This window comes from Carassius gibelio, chromosome B16, assembly GCF_023724105.1.
Source record: "Carassius gibelio isolate Cgi1373 ecotype wild population from Czech Republic chromosome B16, carGib1.2-hapl.c, whole genome shotgun sequence".
Lineage (NCBI taxonomy): Eukaryota > Metazoa > Chordata > Actinopteri > Cypriniformes > Cyprinidae > Carassius > Carassius gibelio.
The window spans coordinates 31908555-31931024 of NC_068411.1; the positions used below are offsets into that span (position 1 = coordinate 31908555).

A 22470-nucleotide genomic window follows, 5' to 3' on the forward strand; every position below is an offset into this window, starting at 1 on the left:
AAGCGAAGACTGCTGCAAAGAGAAGGCTATTTAAAGATCAGCCAATCTACTCGCCAGTACATTATAAAGTAGGAAAGAAACCCCAAAAGCTTAAAGCACCTGGTATTCCTAGGCGGTCTCTCATCCAAGTACTAACCAAACCTAAACCTGCAAAGATTCAGAGATCGGGCATTGACTCTATTTTTTTTTTTTTTTGCAAGATTATTATATAATTTGTGAAAAATATCCAAAAATTTAAAGCACCTGGTATTCCCAGGCAGTCTCCCATCCATGTACTAACCTGGCCCAAACCTGCTTATATTCAGAGATCGGGCACTGACTCTATTTTTTGCCAAATTTATTATATACTAAGTGAAAAAATTCCAAAAGCTTAAAGCACCTGGTATTCCTTGGCGGTCTCTCATCCAAGTACTAACCAGACCTAAACCTGCTAAGATTCAGAGATCGGGCATTGACTCTTTTTTTTTTTTTTGCCAGATTATTATATAATTCGTGAAAAATATCCAAAAATTTAAAGCACCTGGTATTCCCAGGCAGTCTCCCATCCATGTACTAACCTGGCGCAAACCTGCTTAGCTTACGAGATCAGACAAGATCGGGCATAGCCAGGCTGGTATGGCCATAAGCGAAGACTGCTGCAAAGAGAAGGCTATTTAAAGATCAGCCAATCTACTCGCCAGTACATTATAAAAGTAGGAAAGAAACCCCAAAAGCTTAAAGCACCTGGTATTCCTAGGCGGTCTCTCATCCAAGTACTAACCTGGCCCAAACCTGCTTATATTCAGAGATCGGGCATTGACTCTATTTTTTGCCAAATTTATTATATACTAAGTGAAAAAATTCCAAAAGCTTAAAGCACCTGGTATTCCTTGGCGGTCTATCATTCAAGTACTAACCAGACCTTAACCTGCTAAGATTCAGAGATCGGGCATTGACTCTTTTTTTTTGTTGCAAGATTATTATATAATTCGTGAAAGATATCCAAACATTTAAAGCACCTGGTATTCCCAGGCAGTCTCCCATCCATGTACTAACCTGGCGCAAACCTGCTTATATTCAGAGATCGGGCATTGACTCTATTTTTTGCCAAATTTATTATATACTAAGTGAAAAAATTCCAAAAGCTTAAAGCACCTGGTATTCCCAGGCAGTCTCCCATCCATGTACTAACCTGGCCCAAACCTGCTTATATTCAGAGATCGGGCATTGACTCTATTTTTTGCCAAATTTATTATATACTAAGTGAAAAAATTCCAAAAGCTTAAAGCACCTGGTATTCCTTGGCGGTCTCTCATCCAAGTACTAACCAGACCTAAACCTGCTAAGATTCAGAGATCGGGCATTGACTCTTTTTTTTTTTTTTTTTTTTTTTGCAAGATTATTATATAATTCGTGAAAAATATCCAAACATTTAAAGCACCTGGTATTCCCAGGCAGTCTCCCATCCATGTACTAACCTGGCGCAAACCTGCTTATATTCAGAGATCGGGCATTGACTCTATTTTTTGGCAAAATTATTATATACTAAGTGAAAAATTTCAAAAAAGCTTAGAGTACCTGGTATTCCCAGGCGGTCTCCCATCCAGGCACTAACCAGGCCCAAACCTGCTTAGCTTACGAGATCAGACAAGATCGGGCATAGCCAGGCTGGTATGGCCATAAGCGAAGACTGCTGCAAAGAGAAGGCTATTTAAAGATCAGCCAATCTACTCGCCAGTACATTATAAAGTAGGAAAGAAACCCCAAAAGCTTAAAGCACCTGGTATTCCTAGGCGGTCTCTCATCCAAGTACTAACCAAACCTAAACCTGCAAAGATTCAGAGATCGGGCATTGACTCTATTTTTTTTTTTTTTTGCAAGATTATTATATAATTTGTGAAAAATATCCAAAAATTTAAAGCACCTGGTATTCCCAGGCAGTCTCCCATCCATGTACTAACCTGGCCCAAACCTGCTTATATTCAGAGATCGGGCACTGACTCTATTTTTTGCCAAATTTATTATATACTAAGTGAAAAAATTCCAAAAGCTTAAAGCACCTGGTATTCCTTGGCGGTCTCTCAACCAAGTACTAACCAGACCTAAACCTGCTAAGATTCAGAGATCGGGCATTGACTCTTTTTTTTTTTTTTGCCAGATTATTATATAATTCGTGAAAAATATCCAAAAATTTAAAGCACCTGGTATTCCCAGGCAGTCTCCCATCCATGTACTAACCTGGCGCAAACCTGCTTATATTCAGAGATCGGGCATTGACTCTATTTTTTGCCAAATTTATTATATACTAAGTGAAAAAATTCCAAAAGCTTAAAGCACCTGGTATTCCTTGGCGGTCTCTCATCCAAGTACTAACTAGACCTAAACCTGCTAAAATTCAGAGATCGGGCATTGACTCTTTTTTTTTTTTTTTGCAAGATTATTATATAATTCGTGAAAAATATCCAAACATTTAAAGCACCTGGTATTCCCAGGCAGTCTCCCATCCATGTACTAACCTGGCGCAAACCTGCTTATATTCAGAGATCGGGCATTGACTCTATTTTTTGGCAAAATTATTATATACTAAGTGAAAAATTTCAAAAAAGCTTACAGTACCTGGCATTCCCAGGCAGTCTCCCATCCAGGCACTAACCAGGCCCAAACCTGCTTAGCTTACGAGATCAGACAAGATCGGGCATAGCCAGGCTGGTATGGCCATAAGCGAAGACTGCTGCAAAGAGAAGGCTATTTAAAGATCAGCCAATCTACTCGCCAGTACATTATAAAAGTAGGAAAGAAACCCCAAAAGCTTAAAGCACCTGGTATTCCTAGGCGGTCTCTCATCCAAGTACTAACCTGGCCCAAACCTGCTTATATTCAGAGATCGGGCATTGACTCTATTTTTTGCCAAATTTATTATATACTAAGTGAAAAAATTCCAAAAGCTTAAAGCACCTGGTATTCCTTGGCGGTCTATCATTCAAGTACTAACCAGACCTTAACCTGCTAAGATTCAGAGATCGGGCATTGACGACTTCTTTTTTTTTTTTTTTGCAAGATTATTATATAATTCGTGAAAAATATCCAAAAATTTAAAGCACCTGGTATTCCCAGGCAGTCTCCCATCCATGTACTAACCTGGCGCAAACCTGCTTATATTCAGAGATCGGGCATTGACTCTATTTTTTGGCAAAATTATTATATACTAAGTGAAAAATTTCAAAAAAGCTTAGAGTACCTGGTATTCCCAGGCGGTCTCCCATCCAGGCACTAACCAGGCCCAAACCTGCTTAGCTTACGAGATCAGACAAGATCGGGCATAGCCAGGCTGGTATGGCCATAAGCGAAGACTGCTGCAAAGAGAAGGCTATTTAAAGATCAGCCAATCTACTCGCCAGTACATTATAAAAGTAGGAAAGAAACCCCAAAAGCTTAAAGCACCTGGTATTCCTAGGCGGTCTCTCATCCAAGTACTAACCAGACCTAAACCTGCTAAGATTCAGAGATCGGGCATTGACTCTATTTTTTTTTTTTTGCAAGATTATTATATAATTTGTGAAAAATATCCAAAAATTTAAAGCACCTGGTATTCCCAGGCAGTCTCCCATCCATGTACTAACCTGGCCCAAACCTGCTTATATTCAGAGATCGGGCACTGACTCTATTTTTTGCCAAATTTATTATATACTAAGTGAAAAAATTCCAAAAGCTTAAAGCACCTGGTATTCCTTGGCGGTCTCTCATCCAAGTACTAACCAGACCTAAACCTGCTAAGATTCAGAGATCGGGCATTGACTCTTTTTTTTTTTTTGCCAGATTATTATATAATTCGTGAAAAATATCCAAAAATTTAAAGCACCTGGTATTCCCAGGCAGTCTCCCATCCATGTACTAACCTGGCGCAAACCTGCTTATATTCAGAGATCGGGCATTGACTCTATTTTTTGCCAAATTTATTATATACTAAGTGAAAAAATTCCAAAAGCTTAAAGCACCTGGTATTCCTTGGCGGTCTCTCATCCAAGTACTAACTAGACCTAAACCTGCTAAAATTCAGAGATCGGGCATTGACTCTTTTTTTTTTTTGCAAGATTATTATATAATTCGTGAAAAATATCCAAACATTTAAAGCACCTGGTATTCCCAGGCAGTCTCCCATCCATGTACTAACCTGGCGCAAACCTGCTTATATTCAGAGATCGGGCATTGACTCTATTTTTTGGCAAAATTATTATATACTAAGTGAAAAATTTCAAAAAAAGCTTACAGTACCTGGCATTCCCAGGCAGTCTCCCATCCAGGCACTAACCAGGCCCAAACCTGCTTAGCTTACGAGATCAGACAAGATCGGGCATAGCCAGGCTGGTATGGCCATAAGCGAAGACTGCTGCAAAGAGAAGGCTATTTAAAGATCAGCCAATCTACTCGCCAGTACATTATAAAAGTAGGAAAGAAACCCCAAAAGCTTAAAGCACCTGGTATTCCTAGGCGGTCTCTCATCCAAGTACTAACCTGGCCCAAACCTGCTTATATTCAGAGATCGGGCATTGACTCTATTTTTTGCCAAATTTATTATATACTAAGTGAAAAAATTCCAAAAGCTTAAAGCACCTGGTATTCCTTGGCGGTCTATCATTCAAGTACTAACCAGACCTTAACCTGCTAAGATTCAGAGATCGGGCATTGACTTCTTCTTTTTTTTTTTTTTTGCAAGATTATTATATAATTCGTGAAAAATATCCAAAAATTTAAAGCACCTGGTATTCCCAGGCAGTCTCCCATCCATGTACTAACCTGGCGCAAACCTGCTTATATTCAGAGATCGGGCATTGACTCTATTTTTTGGCAAAATTATTATATACTAAGTGAAAAATTTCAAAAAAGCTTAGAGTACCTGGTATTCCCAGGCGGTCTCCCATCCAGGCACTAACCAGGCCCAAACCTGCTTAGCTTACGAGGTCAGACAAGATCGGGCATAGCCAGGCTGGTATGGCCATAAGCGAAGACTGCTGCAAAGAGAAGGCTATTTAAAGATCAGCCAATCTACTCGCCAGTACATTATAAAAGTAGGAAAGAAACCCCAAAAGCTTAAAGCACCTGGTATTCCTAGTCGGTCTCTCATCCAAGTACTAACCAGACCTAAACCTGCTAAGATTCAGAGATCGGGCATTGACTCTATTTTTTTTTTTTTTTTTGCAAGATTATTATATAATTTGTGAAAAATATCCAAACATTTAAAGCACCTGGTATTCCCAGGCAGTCTCCCATCCATGTACTAACCTGGCCCAAACCTGCTTATATTCAGAGATCGGGCACTGACTCTATTTTTTGCCAAATTTATTATATACTAAGTGAAAAAATTCCAAAAGCTTAAAGCACCTGGTATTCCTTGGCGGTCTCTCATCCAAGTACTAACCAGACCTAAACCTGCTAAGATTCAGAGATCGGGCATTGACTCTTTTTTTTTTTTTTTTTTTTTTTGCAAGATTATTATATAATTCGTGAAAAATATCCAAAAATTTAAAGCACCTGGTATTCCCAGGCAGTCTCCCATCCATGTACTAACCTGGCCCAAACCTGCTTATATTCAGAGATCGGGCATTGACTCTATTTTTTGCCAAATTTATTATATACTAAGTGAAAAAATTCCAAAAGCTTAAAGCACCTGGTATTCCTTGGCGGTCTCTCATCCAAGTACTAACCAGACCTAAACCTGCTAAGATTCAGAGATCGGGCATTGACTCTTTTTTTTTTTTTTGCAAGATTATTATATAATTCGTGAAAAATATCCAAACATTTAAAGCACCTGGTATTCCCAGGCAGTCTCCCATCCATGTACTAACCTGGCGCAAACCTGCTTATATTCAGAGATCGGGCATTGACTCTATTTTTTGGCAAAATTATTATATACTAAGTGAAAAATTTCAAAAAAGCTTAGAGTACCTGGTATTCCCAGGCGGTCTCCCATCCAGGCACTAACCAGGCCCAAACCTGCTTAGCTTACGAGATCAGACAAGATCGGGCATAGCCAGGCTGGTATGGCCATAAGCGAAGACTGCTGCAAAGAGAAGGCTATTTAAAGATCAGCCAATCTACTCGCCAGTACATTATAAAAGTAGGAAAGAAACCCAAAAAGCTTAAAGCACCTGGTATTCCTAGGCGGTCTCTCATCCAAGTACTAACCAAACCTAAACCTGCAAAGATTCAGAGATCGGGCATTGACTCTATTTTTTTTTTTTTTTGCAAGATTATTATATAATTTGTGAAAAATATCCAAAAATTTAAAGCACCTGGTATTCCCAGGCAGTCTCCCATCCATGTACTAACCTGGCCCAAACCTGCTTATATTCAGAGATCGGGCACTGACTCTATTTTTTGCCAAATTTATTATATACTAAGTGAAAAAATTCCAAAAGCTTAAAGCACCTGGTATTCCTTGGCGGTCTCTCATCCAAGTACTAACCAGACCTAAACCTGCTAAGATTCAGAGATCGGGCATTGACTCTTTTTTTTTTTTTTGCCAGATTATTATATAATTCGTGAAAAATATCCAAAAATTTAAAGCACCTGGTATTCCCAGGCAGTCTCCCATCCATGTACTAACCTGGCGCAAACCTGCTTATATTCAGAGATCGGGCATTGACTCTATTTTTTGCCAAATTTATTATATACTAAGTGAAAAAATTCCAAAAGCTTAAAGCACCTGGTATTCCTTGGCGGTCTCTCATCCAAGTACTAACTAGACCTAAACCTGCTAAAATTCAGAGATCGGGCATTGACTCTTTTTTTTTTTTGCAAGATTATTATATAATTCGTGAAAAATATCCAAACATTTAAAGCACCTGGTATTCCCAGGCAGTCTCCCATCCATGTACTAACCTGGCGCAAACCTGCTTATATTCAGAGATCGGGCATTGACTCTATTTTTTGGCAAAATTATTATATACTAAGTGAAAAATTTCAAAAAAGCTTACAGTACCTGGCATTCCCAGGCAGTCTCCCATCCAGGCACTAACCAGGCCCAAACCTGCTTAGCTTACGAGATCAGACAAGATCGGGCATAGCCAGGCTGGTATGGCCATAAGCGAAGACTGCTGCAAAGAGAAGGCTATTTAAAGATCAGCCAATCTACTCGCCAGTACATTATAAAAGTAGGAAAGAAACCCCAAAAGCTTAAAGCACCTGGTATTCCTAGGCGGTCTCTCATCCAAGTACTAACCTGGCCCAAACCTGCTTATATTCAGAGATCGGGCATTGACTCTATTTTTTGCCAAATTTATTATATACTAAGTGAAAAAATTCCAAAAGCTTAAAGCACCTGGTATTCCTTGGCGGTCTATCATTCAAGTACTAACCAGACCTTAACCTGCTAAGATTCAGAGATCGGGCATTGACTTCTTCTTTTTTTTTTTTTTTTGCAAGATTATTATATAATTCGTGAAAAATATCCAAAAATTTAAAGCACCTGGTATTCCCAGGCAGTCTCCCATCCATGTACTAACCTGGCGCAAACCTGCTTATATTCAGAGATCGGGCATTGACTCTATTTTTTGGCAAAATTATTATATACTAAGTGAAAAATTTCAAAAAAGCTTAGAGTACCTGGTATTCCCAGGCGGTCTCCCATCCAGGCACTAACCAGGCCCAAACCTGCTTAGCTTACGAGATCAGACAAGATCGGGCATAGCCAGGCTGGTATGGCCATAAGCGAAGACTGCTGCAAAGAGAAGGCTATTTAAAGATCAGCCAATCTACTCGCCAGTACATTTTAAAAGTAGGAAAGAAACCCCAAAAGCTTAAAGCACCTGGTATTCCTAGGCGGTCTCTCATCCAAGTACTAACCAGACCTAAACCTGCTAAGATTCAGAGATCGGGCATTGACTCTATTTTTTTTTTTTTTTTGCAAGATTATTATATAATTCGTGAAAAATATCCAAAAATTTAAAGCACCTGGTATTCCCAGGCAGTCTCCCATCCATGTACTAACCTGGCCCAAACCTGCTTATATTCAGAGATCGGGCATTGACTCTATTTTTTGCCAAATTTATTATATACTAAGTGAAAAAATTCCAAAAGCTTAAAGCACCTGGTATTCCCAGGCAGTCTCCCATCCATGTACTAACCTGGCCCAAACCTGCTTATATTCAGAGATCGGGCATTGACTCTATTTTTTGCCAAATTTATTATATACTAAGTGAAAAAATTCCAAAAGCTTAAAGCACCTGGTATTCCTTGGCGGTCTCTCATCCAAGTACTAACCAGACCTAAACCTGCTAAGATTCAGAGATCGGGCATTGACTCTTTTTTTTTTTTTTTGCAAGATTATTATATAATTCGTGAAAAATATCCAAACATTTAAAGCACCTGGTATTCCCAGGCAGTCTCCCATCCATGTACTAACCTGGCGCAAACCTGCTTATATTCAGAGATCGGGCATTGACTCTATTTTTTGGCAAAATTATTATATACTAAGTGAAAAATTTCAAAAAAGCTTAGAGTACCTGGTATTCCCAGGCGGTCTCCCATCCAGGCACTAACCAGGCCCAAACCTGCTTAGCTTACGAGATCAGACAAGATCGGGCATAGCCAGGCTGGTATGGCCATAAGCGAAGACTGCTGCAAAGAGAAGGCTATTTAAAGATCAGCCAATCTACTCGCCAGTACATTATAAAAGTAGGAAAGAAACCCAAAAAGCTTAAAGCACCTGGTATTCCTAGGCGGTCTCTCATCCAAGTACTAACCAAACCTAAACCTGCAAAGATTCAGAGATCGGGCATTGACTCTATTTTATTTTTTTTTTGCAAGATTATTATATAATTTGTGAAAAATATCCAAAAATTTAAAGCACCTGGTATTCCCAGGCAGTCTCCCATCCATGTACTAACCTGGCCCAAACCTGCTTATATTCAGAGATCGGGCACTGACTCTATTTTTTGCCAAATTTATTATATACTAAGTGAAAAAATTCCAAAAGCTTAAAGCACCTGGTATTCCTTGGCGGTCTCTCATCCAAGTACTAACCAGACCTAAACCTGCTAAGATTCAGAGATCGGGCATTGACTCTTTTTTTTTTTTTTTGCCAGATTATTATATAATTCGTGAAAAATATCCAAAAATTTAAAGCACCTGGTATTCCCAGGCAGTCTCCCATCCATGTACTAACCTGGCGCAAACCTGCTTATATTCAGAGATCGGGCATTGACTCTATTTTTTGCCAAATTTATTATATACTAAGTGAAAAAATTCCAAAAGCTTAAAGCACCTGGTATTCCTTGGCGGTCTCTCATCCAAGTACTAACTAGACCTAAACCTGCTAAAATTCAGAGATCGGGCATTGACTCTTTTTTTTTTTTGCAAGATTATTATATAATTCGTGAAAAATATCCAAACATTTAAAGCACCTGGTATTCCCAGGCAGTCTCCCATCCATGTACTAACCTGGCGCAAACCTGCTTATATTCAGAGATCGGGCATTGACTCTATTTTTTGGCAAAATTATTATATACTAAGTGAAAAATTTCAAAAAAGCTTACAGTACCTGGCATTCCCAGGCAGTCTCCCATCCAGGCACTAACCAGGCCCAAACCTGCTTAGCTTACGAGATCAGACAAGATCGGGCATAGCCAGGCTGGTATGGCCATAAGCGAAGACTGCTGCAAAGAGAAGGCTATTTAAAGATCAGCCAATCTACTCGCCAGTACATTATAAAAGTAGGAAAGAAACCCCAAAAGCTTAAAGCACCTGGTATTCCTAGGCGGTCTCTCATCCAAGTACTAACCTGGCCCAAACCTGCTTATATTCAGAGATCGGGCATTGACTCTATTTTTTGCCAAATTTATTATATACTAAGTGAAAAAATTCCAAAAGCTTAAAGCACCTGGTATTCCTTGGCGGTCTATCATTCAAGTACTAACCAGACCTTAACCTGCTAAGATTCAGAGATCGGGCATTGACTTCTTCTTTTTTTTTTTTTTTTTGCAAGATTATTATATAATTCGTGAAAAATATCCAAAAATTTAAAGCACCTGGTATTCCCAGGCAGTCTCCCATCCATGTACTAACCTGGCGCAAACCTGCTTATATTCAGAGATCGGGCATTGACTCTATTTTTTGGCAAAATTATTATATACTAAGTGAAAAATTTCAAAAAAGCTTAGAGTACCTGGTATTCCCAGGCGGTCTCCCATCCAGGCACTAACCAGGCCCAAACCTGCTTAGCTTACGAGATCAGACAAGATCGGGCATAGCCAGGCTGGTATGGCCATAAGCGAAGACTGCTGCAAAGAGAAGGCTATTTAAAGATCAGCCAATCTACTCGCCAGTACATTTTAAAAGTAGGAAAGAAACCCCAAAAGCTTAAAGCACCTGGTATTCCTAGGCGGTCTCTCATCCAAGTACTAACCAAACCTAAACCTGCAAAGATTCAGAGATCGGGCATTGACTCTATTTTTTTTTTTTTTTGCAAGATTATTATATAATTTGTGAAAAATATCCAAAAATTTAAAGCACCTGGTATTCCCAGGCAGTCTCCCATCCATGTACTAACCTGGCCCAAACCTGCTTATATTCAGAGATCGGGCACTGACTCTATTTTTTGCCAAATTTATTATATACTAAGTGAAAAAATTCCAAAAGCTTAAAGCACCTGGTATTCCTTGGCGGTCTCTCATCCAAGTACTAACCAGACCTAAACCTGCTAAGATTCAGAGATCGGGCATTGACTCTTTTTTTTTTTTTTGCCAGATTATTATATAATTCGTGAAAAATATCCAAAAATTTAAAGCACCTGGTATTCCCAGGCAGTCTCCCATCCATGTACTAACCTGGCGCAAACCTGCTTATATTCAGAGATCGGGCATTGACTCTATTTTTTGCCAAATTTATTATATACTAAGTGAAAAAATTCCAAAAGCTTAAAGCACCTGGTATTCCTTGGCGGTCTCTCATCCAAGTACTAACTAGACCTAAACCTGCTAAAATTCAGAGATCGGGCATTGACTCTTTTTTTTTTTTTGCAAGATTATTATATAATTCGTGAAAAATATCCAAACATTTAAAGCACCTGGTATTCCCAGGCAGTCTCCCATCCATGTACTAACCTGGCGCAAACCTGCTTATATTCAGAGATCGGGCATTGACTCTATTTTTTGGCAAAATTATTATATACTAAGTGAAAAATTTCAAAAAAGCTTACAGTACCTGGCATTCCCAGGCAGTCTCCCATCCAGGCACTAACCAGGCATAAACCTGCTTAGCTTACGAGATCAGACAAGATCGGGCATAGCCAGGCTGGTATGGCCATAAGCGAAGACTGCTGCAAAGAGAAGGCTATTTAAAGATCAGCCAATCTACTCGCCAGTACATTATAAAAGTAGGAAAGAAACCCCAAAAGCTTAAAGCACCTGGTATTCCTAGGCGGTCTCTCATCCAAGTACTAACCTGGCCCAAACCTGCTTATATTCAGAGATCGGGCATTGACTCTATTTTTTGCCAAATTTATTATATACTAAGTGAAAAAATTCCAAAAGCTTAAAGCACCTGGTATTCCTTGGCGGTCTATCATTCAAGTACTAACCAGACCTTAACCTGCTAAGATTCAGAGATCGGGCATTGACTTCTTCTTTTTTTTTTTTTTTGCAAGATTATTATATAATTCGTGAAAAATATCCAAAAATTTAAAGCACCTGGTATTCCCAGGCAGTCTCCCATCCATGTACTAACCTGGCGCAAACCTGCTTATATTCAGAGATCGGGCATTGACTCTATTTTTTGGCAAAATTATTATATACTAAGTGAAAAATTTCAAAAAAGCTTAGAGTACCTGGTATTCCCAGGCGGTCTCCCATCCAGGCACTAACCAGGCCCAAACCTGCTTAGCTTACGAGATCAGACAAGATCGGGCATAGCCAGGCTGGTATGGCCATAAGCGAAGACTGCTGCAAAGAGAAGGCTATTTAAAGATCAGCCAATCTACTCGCCAGTACATTATAAAAGTAGGAAAGAAACCCCAAAAGCTTAAAGCACCTGGTATTCCTAGGCGGTCTCTCATCCAAGTACTAACCAAACCTAAACCTGCAAAGATTCAGAGATCGGGCATTGACTCTATTTTTTTTTTTTTTTTGCAAGATTATTATATAATTTGTGAAAAATATCCAAAAATTTAAAGCACCTGGTATTCCCAGGCAGTCTCCCATCCATGTACTAACCTGGCCCAAACCTGCTTATATTCAGAGATCGGGCACTGACTCTATTTTTTGCCAAATTTATTATATACTAAGTGAAAAAATTCCAAAAGCTTAAAGCACCTGGTATTCCTTGGCGGTCTCTCATCCAAGTACTAACCAGACCTAAACCTGCTAAGATTCAGAGATCGGGCATTGACTCTTTTTTTTTTTTTTGCCAGATTATTATATAATTCGTGAAAAATATCCAAAAATTTAAAGCACCTGGTATTCCCAGGCAGTCTCCCATCCATGTACTAACCTGGCGCAAACCTGCTTATATTCAGAGATCGGGCATTGACTCTATTTTTTGCCAAATTTATTATATACTAAGTGAAAAAATTCCAAAAGCTTAAAGCACCTGGTATTCCTTGGCGGTCTCTCATCCAAGTACTAACTAGACCTAAACCTGCTAAAATTCAGAGATCGGGCATTGACTCTTTTTTTTTTTTTGCAAGATTATTATATAATTCGTGAAAAATATCCAAACATTTAAAGCACCTGGTATTCCCAGGCAGTCTCCCATCCATGTACTAACCTGGCGCAAACCTGCTTATATTCAGAGATCGGGCATTGACTCTATTTTTTGGCAAAATTATTATATACTAAGTGAAAAATTTCAAAAAAGCTTACAGTACCTGGCATTCCCAGGCAGTCTCCCATCCAGGCACTAACCAGGCCCAAACCTGCTTAGCTTACGAGATCAGACAAGATCGGGCATAGCCAGGCTGGTATGGCCATAAGCGAAGACTGCTGCAAAGAGAAGGCTATTTAAAGATCAGCCAATCTACTCGCCAGTACATTATAAAAGTAGGAAAGAAACCCCAAAAGCTTAAAGCACCTGGTATTCCTAGGCGGTCTCTCATCCAAGTACTAACCTGGCCCAAACCTGCTTATATTCAGAGATCGGGCATTGACTCTATTTTTTGCCAAATTTATTATATACTAAGTGAAAAAATTCCAAAAGCTTAAAGCACCTGGTATTCCTTGGCGGTCTATCATTCAAGTACTAACCAGACCTTAACCTGCTAAGATTCAGAGATCGGGCATTGACTTCTTCTTTTTTTTTTTTTTTGCAAGATTATTATATAATTCGTGAAAAATATCCAAAAATTTAAAGCACCTGGTATTCCCAGGCAGTCTCCCATCCATGTACTAACCTGGCGCAAACCTGCTTATATTCAGAGATCGGGCATTGACTCTATTTTTTGGCAAAATTATTATATACTAAGTGAAAAATTTCAAAAAAGCTTAGAGTACCTGGTATTCCCAGGCGGTCTCCCATCCAGGCACTAACCAGGCCCAAACCTGCTTAGCTTACGAGATCAGACAAGATCGGGCATAGCCAGGCTGGTATGGCCATAAGCGAAGACTGCTGCAAAGAGAAGGCTATTTAAAGATCAGCCAATCTACTCGCCAGTACATTATAAAAGTAGGAAAGAAACCCCAAAAGCTTAAAGCACCTGGTATTCCTAGGCGGTCTCTCATCCAAGTACTAACCAGACCTAAACCTGCTAAGATTCAGAGATCGGGCATTGACTCTATTTTTTTTTTTTTTTTTGCAAGATTATTATATAATTTGTGAAAAATATCCAAAAATTTAAAGCACCTGGTATTCCCAGGCAGTCTCCCATCCATGTACTAACCTGGCCCAAACCTGCTTATATTCAGAGATCGGGCACTGACTCTATTTTTTGCCAAATTTATTATATACTAAGTGAAAAAATTCCAAAAGCTTAAAGCACCTGGTATTCCTTGGCGGTCTCTCATCCAAGTACTAACCAGACCTAAACCTGCTAAGATTCAGAGATCGGGCATTGACTCTTTTTTTTTTTTTTGCCAGATTATTATATAATTCGTGAAAAATATCCAAAAATTTAAAGCACCTGGTATTCCCAGGCAGTCTCCCATCCATGTACTAACCTGGCGCAAACCTGCTTATATTCAGAGATCGGGCATTGACTCTATTTTTTGCCAAATTTATTATATACTAAGTGAAAAAATTCCAAAAGCTTAAAGCACCTGGTATTCCTTGGCGGTCTCTCATCCAAGTACTAACTAGACCTAAACCTGCTAAAATTCAGAGATCGGGCATTGACTCTTTTTTTTTTTTGCAAGATTATTATATAATTCGTGAAAAATATCCAAACATTTAAAGCACCTGGTATTCCCAGGCAGTCTCCCATCCATGTACTAACCTGGCGCAAACCTGCTTATATTCAGAGATCGGGCATTGACTCTATTTTTTGGCAAAATTATTATATACTAAGTGAAAAATTTCAAAAAAGCTTACAGTACCTGGCATTCCCAGGCAGTCTCCCATCCAGGCACTAACCAGGCCCAAACCTGCTTAGCTTACGAGATCAGACAAGATCGGGCATAGCCAGGCTGGTATGGCCATAAGCGAAGACTGCTGCAAAGAGAAGGCTATTTAAAGATCAGCCAATCTACTCGCCAGTACATTATAAAAGTAGGAAAGAAACCCCAAAAGCTTAAAGCACCTGGTATTCCTAGGCGGTCTCTCATCCAAGTACTAACCTGGCCCAAACCTGCTTATATTCAGAGATCGGGCATTGACTCTATTTTTTGCCAAATTTATTATATACTAAGTGAAAAAATTCCAAAAGCTTAAAGCACCTGGTATTCCTTGGCGGTCTATCATTCAAGTACTAACCAGACCTTAACCTGCTAAGATTCAGAGATCGGGCATTGACTTCTTCTTTTTTTTTTTTTTTTGCAAGATTATTATATAATTCGTGAAAAATATCCAAAAATTTAAAGCACCTGGTATTCCCAGGCAGTCTCCCATCCATGTACTAACCTGGCGCAAACCTGCTTATATTCAGAGATCGGGCATTGACTCTATTTTTTGGCAAAATTATTATATACTAAATGAAAAATTTCAAAAAAGCTTAGAGTACCTGGTATTCCCAGGCGATCTCCCATCCAGGCACTAACCAGGCCCAAACCTGCTTAGCTTACGAGATCAGACAAGATCGGGCATAGCCAGGCTGGTATGGCCATAAGCGAAGACTGCTGCAAAGAGAAGGCTATTTAAAGATCAGCCAATCTACTCGCCAGTACATTATAAAAGTAGGAAAGAAACCCAAAAAGCTTAAAGCACCTGGTATTCCTAGGCGGTCTCTCATCCAAGTACTAACCAAACCTAAACCTGCAAAGATTCAGAGATCGGGCATTGACTCTATTTTTTTTTTTTTTTGCAAGATTATTATATAATTTGTGAAAAATATCCAAAAATTTAAAGCACCTGGTATTCCCAGGCAGTCTCCCATCCATGTACTAACCTGGCCCAAACCTGCTTATATTCAGAGATCGGGCACTGACTCTATTTTTTGCCAAATTTATTATATACTAAGTGAAAAAATTCCAAAAGCTTAAAGCACCTGGTATTCCTTGGCGGTCTCTCATCCAAGTACTAACCAGACCTAAACCTGCTAAGATTCAGAGATCGGGCATTGACTCTTTTTTTTTTTTTTTGCCAGATTATTATATAATTCGTGAAAAATATCCAAAAATTTAAAGCACCTGGTATTCCCAGGCAGTCTCCCATCCATGTACTAACCTGGCGCAAACCTGCTTATATTCAGAGATCGGGCATTGACTCTATTTTTTGCCAAATTTATTATATACTAAGTGAAAAAATTCCAAAAGCTTAAAGCACCTGGTATTCCTTGGCGGTCTCTCATCCAAGTACTAACTAGACCTAAACCTGCTAAAATTCAGAGATCGGGCATTGACTCTTTTTTTTTTTTTGCAAGATTATTATATAATTCGTGAAAAATATCCAAACATTTAAAGCACCTGGTATTCCCAGGCAGTCTCCCATCCATGTACTAACCTGGCGCAAACCTGCTTATATTCAGAGATCGGGCATTGACTCTATTTTTTGGCAAAATTATTATATACTAAGTGAAAAATTTCAAAAAAGCTTACAGTACCTGGCATTCCCAGGCAGTCTCCCATCCAGGCACTAACCAGGCCCAAACCTGCTTAGCTTACGAGATCAGACAAGATCGGGCATAGCCAGGCTGGTATGGCCATAAGCGAAGACTGCTGCAAAGAGAAGGCTATTTAAAGATCAGCCAATCTACTCGCCAGTACATTATAAAAGTAGGAAAGAAACCCCAAAAGCTTAAAGCACCTGGTATTCCTAGGCGGTCTCTCATCCAAGTACTAACCTGGCCCAAACCTGCTTATATTCAGAGATCGGGCATTGACTCTATTTTTTGCCAAATTTATTATATACTAAGTGAAAAAATTCCAAAAGCTTAAAGCACCTGGTATTCCTTGGCGGTCTATCATTCAAGTACTAACCAGACCTTAACCTGCTAAGATTCAGAGATCGGGCATTGACTTCTTCTTTTTTTTTTTTTTTTGCAAGATTATTATATAATTCGTGAAAAATATCCAAAAATTTAAAGCACCTGGTATTCCCAGGCAGTCTCCCATCCATGTACTAACCTGGCGCAAACCTGCTTATATTCAGAGATCGGGCATTGACTCTATTTTTTGGCAAAATTATTATATACTAAGTGAAAAATTTCAAAAAAGCTTAGAGTACCTGGTATTCCCAGGCGGTCTCCCATCCAGGCACTAACCAGGCCCAAACCTGCTTAGCTTACGAGATCAGACAAGATCGGGCATAGCCAGGCTGGTATGGCCATAAGCGAAGACTGCTGCAAAGAGAAGGCTATTTAAAGATCAGCCAATCTACTCGCCAGTACATTTTAAAAGTAGGAAAGAAACCCCAAAAGCTTAAAGCACCTGGTATTCCTAGGCGGTCTCTCATCCAAGTACTAACCAAACCTAAACCTGCAAAGATTCAGAGATCGGGCATTGACTCTATTTTTTTTTTTTTTTGCAAGATTATTATATAATTTGTGAAAAATATCCAAAAATTTAAAGCACCTGGTATTCCCAGGCAGTCTCCCATCCATGTACTAACCTGGCCCAAACCTGCTTATATTCAGAGATCGGGCACTGACTCTATTTTTTGCCAAATTTATTATATACTAAGTGAAAAAATTCCAAAAGCTTAAAGCACCTGGTATTCCTTGGCGGTCTCTCATCCAAGTACTAACCAGACCTAAACCTGCTAAGATTCAGAGATCGGGCATTGACTCTTTTTTTTTTTTTTGCCAGATTATTATATAATTCGTGAAAAATATCCAAAAATTTAAAGCACCTGGTATTCCCAGGCAGTCTCCCATCCATGTACTAACCTGGCGCAAACCTGCTTATATTCAGAGATCGGGCATTGACTCTATTTTTTGCCAAATTTATTATATACTAAGTGAAAAAATTCCAAAAGCTTAAAGCACCTGGTATTCCTTGGCGGTCTCTCATCCAAGTACTAACTAGACCTAAACCTGCTAAAATTCAGAGATCGGGCATTGACTCTTTTTTTTTTTTTTGCAAGATTATTATATAATTCGTGAAAAATATCCAAACATTTAAAGCACCTGGTATTCCCAGGCAGTCTCCCATCCATGTACTAACCTGGCGCAAACCTGCTTATATTCAGAGATCGGGCATTGACTCTATTTTTTGGCAAAATTATTATATACTAAGTGAAAAATTTCAAAAAAGCTTACAGTACCTGGCATTCCCAGGCAGTCTCCCATCCAGGCACTAACCAGGCATAAACCTGCTTAGCTTACGAGATCAGACAAGATCGGGCATAGCCAGGCTGGTATGGCCATAAGCGAAGACTGCTGCAAAGAGAAGGCTATTTAAAGATCAGCCAATCTACTCGCCAGTACATTATAAAAGTAGGAAAGAAACCCCAAAAGCTTAAAGCACCTGGTATTCCTAGGCGGTCTCTCATCCAAGTACTAACCTGGCCCAAACCTGCTTATATTCAGAGATCGGGCATTGACTCTATTTTTTGCCAAATTTATTATATACTAAGTGAAAAAATTCCAAAAGCTTAAAGCACCTGGTATTCCTTGGCGGTCTATCATTCAAGTACTAACCAGACCTTAACCTGCTAAGATTCAGAGATCGGGCATTGACTTCTTCTTTTTTTTTTTTTTTGCAAGATTATTATATAATTCGTGAAAAATATCCAAAAATTTAAAGCACCTGGTATTCCCAGGCAGTCTCCCATCCATGTACTAACCTGGCGCAAACCTGCTTATATTCAGAGATCGGGCATTGACTCTATTTTTTGGCAAAATTATTATATACTAAGTGAAAAATTTCAAAAAAGCTTAGAGTACCTGGTATTCCCAGGCGGTCTCCCATCCAGGCACTAACCAGGCCCAAACCTGCTTAGCTTACGAGATCAGACAAGATCGGGCATAGCCAGGCTGGTATGGCCATAAGCGAAGACTGCTGCAAAGAGAAGGCTATTTAAAGATCAGCCAATCTACTCGCCAGTACATTATAAAAGTAGGAAAGAAACCCCAAAAGCTTAAAGCACCTGGTATTCCTAGGCGGTCTCTCATCCAAGTACTAACCAAACCTAAACCTGCAAAGATTCAGAGATCGGGCATTGACTCTATTTTTTTTTTTTTTTTGCAAGATTATTATATAATTTGTGAAAAATATCCAAAAATTTAAAGCACCTGGTATTCCCAGGCAGTCTCCCATCCATGTACTAACCTGGCCCAAACCTGCTTATATTCAGAGATCGGGCACTGACTCTATTTTTTGCCAAATTTATTATATACTAAGTGAAAAAATTCCAAAAGCTTAAAGCACCTGGTATTCCTTGGCGGTCTCTCATCCAAGTACTAACCAGACCTAAACCTGCTAAGATTCAGAGATCGGGCATTGACTCTTTTTTTTTTTTTTGCCAGATTATTATATAATTCGTGAAAAATATCCAAAAATTTAAAGCACCTGGTATTCCCAGGCAGTCTCCCATCCATGTACTAACCTGGCGCAAACCTGCTTATATTCAGAGATCGGGCATTGACTCTATTTTTTGCCAAATTTATTATATACTAAGTGAAAAAATTCCAAAAGCTTAAAGCACCTGGTATTCCTTGGCGGTCTCTCATCCAAGTACTAACTAGACCTAAACCTGCTAAAATTCAGAGATCGGGCATTGACTCTTTTTTTTTTTTTGCAAGATTATTATATAATTCGTGAAAAATATCCAAACATTTAAAGCACCTGGTATTCCCAGGCAGTCTCCCATCCATGTACTAACCTGGCGCAAACCTGCTTATATTCAGAGATCGGGCATTGACTCTATTTTTTGGCAAAATTATTATATACTAAGTGAAAAATTTCAAAAAAGCTTACAGTACCTGGCATTCCCAGGCAGTCTCCCATCCAGGCACTAACCAGGCCCAAACCTGCTTAGCGTACGAGATCAGACAAGATCGGGCATAGCCAGGCTGGTATGGCCATAAGCGAAGACTGCTGCAAAGAGAAGGCTATTTAAAGATCAGCCAATCTACTCGCCAGTACATTATAAAAGTAGGAAAGAAACCCCAAAAGCTTAAAGCACCTGGTATTCCTAGGCGGTCTCTCATCCAAGTACTAACCTGGCCCAAACCTGCTTATATTCAGAGATCGGGCATTGACTCTATTTTTTGCCAAATTTATTATATACTAAGTGAAAAAATTCCAAAAGCTTAAAGCACCTGGTATTCCTTGGCGGTCTATCATTCAAGTACTAACCAGACCTTAACCTGCTAAGATTCAGAGATCGGGCATTGACTTCTTCTTTTTTTTTTTTTTTGCAAGATTATTATATAATTCGTGAAAAATATCCAAAAATTTAAAGCACCTGGTATTCCCAGGCAGTCTCCCATCCATGTACTAACCTGGCGCAAACCTGCTTATATTCAGAGATCGGGCATTGACTCTATTTTTTGGCAAAATTATTATATACTAAGTGAAAAATTTCAAAAAAGCTTAGAGTACCTGGTATTCCCAGGCGGTCTCCCATCCAGGCACTAACCAGGCCCAAACCTGCTTAGCTTACGAGATCAGACAAGATCGGGCATAGCCAGGCTGGTATGGCCATAAGCGAAGACTGCTGCAAAGAGAAGGCTATTTAAAGATCAGCCAATCTACTCGCCAGTACATTATAAAAGTAGGAAAGAAACCCCAAAAGCTTAAAGCACCTGGTATTCCTAGGCGGTCTCTCATCCAAGTACTAACCAGACCTAAACCTGCTAAGATTCAGAGATCGGGCATTGACTCTATTTTTTTTTTTTTTTTTTGCAAGATTATTATATAATTTGTGAAAAATATCCAAAAATTTAAAGCACCTGGTATTCCCAGGCAGTCTCCCATCCATGTACTAACCTGGCCCAAACCTGCTTATATTCAGAGATCGGGCACTGACTCTATTTTTTGCCAAATTTATTATATACTAAGTGAAAAAATTCCAAAAGCTTAAAGCACCTGGTATTCCTTGGCGGTCTCTCATCCAAGTACTAACCAGACCTAAACCTGCTAAGATTCAGAGATCGGGCATTGACTCTTTTTTTTTTTTTTGCCAGATTATTATATAATTCGTGAAAAATATCCAAAAATTTAAAGCACCTGGTATTCCCAGGCAGTCTCCCATCCATGTACTAACCTGGCGCAAACCTGCTTATATTCAGAGATCGGGCATTGACTCTATTTTTTGCCAAATTTATTATATACTAAGTGAAAAAATTCCAAAAGCTTAAAGCACCTGGTATTCCTTGGCGGTCTCTCATCCAAGTACTAACTAGACCTAAACCTGCTAAAATTCAGAGATCGGGCATTGACTCTTTTTTTTTTTTGCAAGATTATTATATAATTCGTGAAAAATATCCAAACATTTAAAGCACCTGGTATTCCCAGGCAGTCTCCCATCCATGTACTAACCTGGCGCAAACCTGCTTATATTCAGAGATCGGGCATTGACTCTATTTTTTGGCAAAATTATTATATACTAAGTGAAAAATTTCAAAAAAGCTTACAGTACCTGGCATTCCCAGGCAGTCTCCCATCCAGGCACTAACCAGGCCCAAACCTGCTTAGCTTACGAGATCAGACAAGATCGGGCATAGCCAGGCTGGTATGGCCATAAGCGAAGACTGCTGCAAAGAGAAGGCTATTTAAAGATCAGCCAATCTACTCGCCAGTACATTATAAAAGTAGGAAAGAAACCCCAAAAGCTTAAAGCACCTGGTATTCCTAGGCGGTCTCTCATCCAAGTACTAACCTGGCCCAAACCTGCTTATATTCAGAGATCGGGCATTGACTCTATTTTTTGCCAAATTTATTATATACTAAGTGAAAAAATTCCAAAAGCTTAAAGCACCTGGTATTCCTTGGCGGTCTATCATTCAAGTACTAACCAGACCTTAACCTGCTAAGATTCAGAGATCGGGCATTGACTTCTTCTTTTTTTTTTTTTTTTGCAAGATTATTATATAATTCGTGAAAAATATCCAAAAATTTAAAGCACCTGGTATTCCCAGGCAGTCTCCCATCCATGTACTAACCTGGCGCAAACCTGCTTATATTCAGAGATCGGGCATTGACTCTATTTTTTGGCAAAATTATTATATACTAAGTGAAAAATTTCAAAAAAGCTTAGAGTACCTGGTATTCCCAGGCGGTCTCCCATCCAGGCACTAACCAGGCCCAAACCTGCTTAGCTTACGAGATCAGACAAGATCGGGCATAGCCAGGCTGGTATGGCCATAAGCGAAGACTGCTGCAAAGAGAAGGCTATTTAAAGATCAGCCAATCTACTCGCCAGTACATTATAAAAGTAGGAAAGAAACCCCAAAAGCTTAAAGCACCTGGTATTCCTAGGCGGTCTCTCATCCAAGTACTAACCAGACCTAAACCTGCTAAGATTCAGAGATCGGGCATTGACTCTATTTTTTTTTTTTTTGCAAGATTATTATATAATTTGTGAAAAATATCCAAACATTTAAAGCACCTGGTATTCCCAGGCAGTCTCCCATCCATGTACTAACCTGGCCCAAACCTGCTTATATTCAGAGATCGGGCACTGACTCTATTTTTTGCCAAATTTATTATATACTAAGTGAAAAAATTCCAAAAGCTTAAAGCACCTGGTATTCCTTGGCGGTCTCTCATCCAAGTACTAACCAGACCTAAACCTGCTAAGATTCAGAGATCGGGCATTGACTCTTTTTTTTTTTTTTTGCCAGATTATTATACAATTCGTGAAAAATATCCAAAAATTTAAAGCACCTGGTATTCCCAGGCAGTCTCCCATCCATGTACTAACCTGGCGCAAACCTGCTTATATTCAGAGATCGGGCATTGACTCTAT

The 22470-nt window shown here is 39.2% G+C and overlaps 27 pseudogenes; all 27 read right to left on the reverse strand.

Annotated features, from left to right (window-relative positions):
- Positions 1-4, reverse strand: part of LOC127975629 (uncharacterized) — a 119-nt pseudogene extending 115 nt beyond the window's left edge.
- A 504-nt stretch (positions 5-508) lies between these two features.
- LOC127975722 (uncharacterized) lies at positions 509-627 on the reverse strand (annotated as a pseudogene).
- A 918-nt stretch (positions 628-1545) lies between these two features.
- LOC127975630 (uncharacterized) lies at positions 1546-1664 on the reverse strand (annotated as a pseudogene).
- A 919-nt stretch (positions 1665-2583) lies between these two features.
- On the reverse strand, positions 2584-2702 carry LOC127975666 (uncharacterized; annotated as a pseudogene).
- A 503-nt stretch (positions 2703-3205) lies between these two features.
- Positions 3206-3324, reverse strand: LOC127975632 (uncharacterized; annotated as a pseudogene).
- A 915-nt stretch (positions 3325-4239) lies between these two features.
- On the reverse strand, positions 4240-4358 carry LOC127975667 (uncharacterized; annotated as a pseudogene).
- A 503-nt stretch (positions 4359-4861) lies between these two features.
- LOC127975689 (uncharacterized) lies at positions 4862-4980 on the reverse strand (annotated as a pseudogene).
- A 930-nt stretch (positions 4981-5910) lies between these two features.
- LOC127975633 (uncharacterized) lies at positions 5911-6029 on the reverse strand (annotated as a pseudogene).
- Positions 6030-6946: 917 nt separating this feature from the next.
- On the reverse strand, positions 6947-7065 carry LOC127975668 (uncharacterized; annotated as a pseudogene).
- Positions 7066-7569: 504 nt separating this feature from the next.
- On the reverse strand, positions 7570-7688 carry LOC127975634 (uncharacterized; annotated as a pseudogene).
- A 780-nt stretch (positions 7689-8468) lies between these two features.
- Positions 8469-8587, reverse strand: LOC127975636 (uncharacterized; annotated as a pseudogene).
- A 918-nt stretch (positions 8588-9505) lies between these two features.
- Positions 9506-9624, reverse strand: LOC127975670 (uncharacterized; annotated as a pseudogene).
- A 505-nt stretch (positions 9625-10129) lies between these two features.
- On the reverse strand, positions 10130-10248 carry LOC127975637 (uncharacterized; annotated as a pseudogene).
- A 918-nt stretch (positions 10249-11166) lies between these two features.
- LOC127975723 (uncharacterized) lies at positions 11167-11285 on the reverse strand (annotated as a pseudogene).
- Positions 11286-11788: 503 nt separating this feature from the next.
- LOC127975638 (uncharacterized) lies at positions 11789-11907 on the reverse strand (annotated as a pseudogene).
- Positions 11908-12826: 919 nt separating this feature from the next.
- Positions 12827-12945, reverse strand: LOC127975672 (uncharacterized; annotated as a pseudogene).
- Positions 12946-13448: 503 nt separating this feature from the next.
- LOC127975639 (uncharacterized) lies at positions 13449-13567 on the reverse strand (annotated as a pseudogene).
- A 919-nt stretch (positions 13568-14486) lies between these two features.
- Positions 14487-14605, reverse strand: LOC127975673 (uncharacterized; annotated as a pseudogene).
- A 504-nt stretch (positions 14606-15109) lies between these two features.
- LOC127975711 (uncharacterized) lies at positions 15110-15228 on the reverse strand (annotated as a pseudogene).
- A 919-nt stretch (positions 15229-16147) lies between these two features.
- On the reverse strand, positions 16148-16266 carry LOC127975674 (uncharacterized; annotated as a pseudogene).
- Positions 16267-16770: 504 nt separating this feature from the next.
- Positions 16771-16889, reverse strand: LOC127975640 (uncharacterized; annotated as a pseudogene).
- Positions 16890-17808: 919 nt separating this feature from the next.
- LOC127975724 (uncharacterized) lies at positions 17809-17927 on the reverse strand (annotated as a pseudogene).
- A 503-nt stretch (positions 17928-18430) lies between these two features.
- On the reverse strand, positions 18431-18549 carry LOC127975641 (uncharacterized; annotated as a pseudogene).
- Positions 18550-19468: 919 nt separating this feature from the next.
- Positions 19469-19587, reverse strand: LOC127975712 (uncharacterized; annotated as a pseudogene).
- A 503-nt stretch (positions 19588-20090) lies between these two features.
- Positions 20091-20209, reverse strand: LOC127975642 (uncharacterized; annotated as a pseudogene).
- Positions 20210-21129: 920 nt separating this feature from the next.
- On the reverse strand, positions 21130-21248 carry LOC127975675 (uncharacterized; annotated as a pseudogene).
- A 504-nt stretch (positions 21249-21752) lies between these two features.
- On the reverse strand, positions 21753-21871 carry LOC127975643 (uncharacterized; annotated as a pseudogene).
- Between the last annotated feature and the right edge of the window lie 599 nt (positions 21872-22470).